Source organism: Nannobrachium achirus (genome assembly GCF_963921795.1).
Source record: "Nannobrachium achirus genome assembly, chromosome: 3".
Taxonomy (NCBI): Eukaryota; Metazoa; Chordata; class Actinopteri; order Myctophiformes; family Myctophidae; genus Nannobrachium; species Nannobrachium achirus.
Genome location: NC_137812.1, coordinates 51,860,521 through 51,863,748, shown reverse-complemented (window position 1 = coordinate 51,863,748; position 3,228 = coordinate 51,860,521).

Sequence of the window (3,228 nt, the reverse complement as noted above, 5' to 3'; positions counted from 1 at the left end):
TTATTGTTTTACCCCTGCAGTCTGGGGAAGGGAACCCCCGTCACCGCGGCTCAGCCAATGGAATGTTTACACTGGACAACATACACGATGACGTAGTAGAATTAAGTCAGATTTCCCGCCCGCCTCTAGCCTTCTAAAATACTGATTTTCTTATGACGTCAAGGCAGAAAGAATTATACCTTTTCATTATACATCACTTACATTTATTTATGAAGTTCTTGCAAATACACATTTGATCACCAAATAATATATGCACTTGTACATCATTCATGATGCATCTTAATATCTCACAACAATTCTGTGTAGACCATGTCAGTGGAATTGCGTTGCTAGGGAACAGGAATAGCTTGGGTCCAATTTTATTCCCTGTCACTGTCAGCTATACTTTGATTGATTGATTGCTGATATTCACAAACACTGCAACAGAAACATTTTTCCGTCATTGATAGAAGCCATGGTTCTGAACGTCTTGCATTAGTTAGACATGTAAGAACAAAAAGTTTGAAATCTTGTTTGAAATGACCTGCCTACCGATGATGTCACTTAGGCAGGTTTCTGAACTGTCCACAGCCCTCCTCTGAGACACAGACTGAGTAAAAATTGTTCCATCTTCTAATGAGTATATAGTGAGGAGGACCAATGAAAAGAGGTGAAGAAGTGGTCCTTTAAAAAAAGTCAGTTTGGTGGTGTTTGTGCATGGCCTGTGGGTTGGAGGACTATAGGCGGGATATTCAGAGTAGGCCTATTGGTGTGTGGTTGGTCCAACGGTGGCGGTTGGAATAGATCCACCATGCTGGCCTTCCTGAGACTTCATAACAAAAGGAGGGGATGAAAGCCAGTTTGGAGCTTGATTGATCCTTGCTAATTTGGGCATCATTACTTTTTGGGAAAACCCTTGTCTCAAAGTTGCACCGTTTGCAATTAGCGATCTCACATTCACATCCTTCCCTGAAACAACCCTAGGCGGAATATAGCGTAGCTTTCCCTGTGCCAAGAGAGACTGTAGAGAAGTGGAGTCTGCCACCAGTGCATGAGCAGTTGATGCTGCTAGTGCTTGTGTGCCCGGCTGGGTGTTTGCTCTCAGGTCTGAAAACCTGACAGCAGAGTACATTATGCCCTCAGCTGTGTCATACAACATGGGGAAAACATAATATTGTGCACCAGCAGGCCAAAGTTGGTGCTGCTCTTCATCAGGAGGCGATGGTGTGGGGGTCAGAGGAGCTCTAGGAAGGGCGGTAGAGGGTGATGGTGTGGGGGTCAGAGGAGCTCTAGGAAGGGTGGTAGAGGGTGATGGTGTGGGGGTCAGAGGAGCTCCAGGAAGGGCGGTAGAGGGTGATGGTGTGGGGGTCAGAGGAGCTCTAGGAAGGGTGGTAGAGGGTGATGGTGTGGGGGTCAGAGGAGCTCCAGGAAGGGCTGTAGAGGGTGATGGTGTGGGGGTCAGAGGAGCTCCAGGAAGGGTGGTAGAGGGTGATGGTGTGGGGGTCAGAGGAGCTCTAGGAAGGGCGGTAGAGGGTGATGGTGTGGGGGTCAGAGGAGCTCTAGGAAGGGTGGTAGAGGGTGATGGTGTGGGGGTCAGAGGAGCTCCAGGAAGGGCGGTAGAGGGTGATGGTGTGGGGGTCAGAGGAGCTCTAGGAAGGGTGGTAGAGGGTGATGGTGTGGGGGTCAGAGGAGCTCCAGGAAGGGCTGTAGAGGGTGATGGTGTGGGGGTCAGAGGAGCTCCGGGAAGGGCGGTAGAGGGCCAAAGTTGGTGCTGCTCTTCATCAGGAGGCGATGGTGTGGGGCTCAGAGGAGCTCTAGGAAGGGTGGTAGAAGGTGGAGGAGTCAGGTAATACACTGTACAGTTATGGTCCAATCTCTCATCATCTTGAGAGATTTCATAGCCATGCAGGAAAGAGTAGCCATCTTCAGACCTCTTCTGAACTCCTGAATGAAAATAAAATTATAAATACTTTTTATTTTACTCATCTGAAAATAATATAAATAACAGTTGATTGTCTCTGTGTTATCATTTGAATGACATTAATAGTCTTGGGTACTCACTGTGAAAGTGCTTGCGACAATTTCTGATGCTTTTATCTGTTAACAAACAAAAATAGAAGCATAATATTAAAAGGAAAGGACATCAAAGCTCCAAACAGCCCAAAACAAACTGATTAGGGTCCTGCTTGGCCTTCCTTCTCTGGCCCACCTCACCGCTTATCACTATATAGCTATGTAGCTGACAGAGTACAGCATCTTGCAATGGGCCTGGTGTACAATATACACTACACCACTACCTGACAAAATACCTCCTAAACGTCAAGGATGTCCACAATTACAACACCAGAGGCAGCTCCACAAATCACGTGCAACCCTGATTTAAATCTAAACAAGGCACAAATTCATTCTCCTGCTATACCACTAAGATGTGGAATGCCCTATACCGCAAACCCTAAAGGAGTGTAAATCCCTAACCTCCTTCAAAATCGATCTGAAAAGTGACAAGTCCCCTACAGGCGGCTGCTACTCGAAAATTGTAATAGACTAAGCCCATACTTACTTCCCCTTTTCCACTGTATTCCTTTTCTTTTTCTTTTCTTTTTTCCATTTTGTTATTGATGATATCCTATGCAAAATACTGTGTTCTAACCGTCTGTCTTTCAATGTTATATGAGATACATAAAGTGGTTCCTGTGTAAATAAGCCAAAAAGCTTTCTCGAATCTCCTTTTAGTTTACCTTGTACCAGTGATTTGTACTGTCATGAAACTGTACTGTTCTATGCAACCTTCTAATAAATTCTTCAATCAACCAATCAATCACTAAGCGAGAATTACATGCAAAAGAATACCACGCTTTGGTTGAAATATAACCAATCCCACAGCATCCTCCAATTCCACCTCAAAACCCCTGGACCAACACTTGAGACAATGTCTATTGCTAGAATAGAAGTAAGCTACGTCAGGCAGATAGTATAACTGCTGTATATTGTTAAAAACAATATTCCTACCTTCTGCACTATCCACTGATGTAGATATGATTAACAAGGTTAGTAGAAGGTGAAAAGCGATGCTGACATCCATGATGGCAAATGAACAAAGATCTCTCCCCCAAGTGAGACCAGTATAAGTCTGATGCAAACTATCGTGATGCCACAGGTTTGTTTACCCATTTTGAAATAGGAATGCAGTCGCCTCAGATGTGGTTTTGAGATATTGAAAAGTATAAAACCAACAAACCATATTTCTGA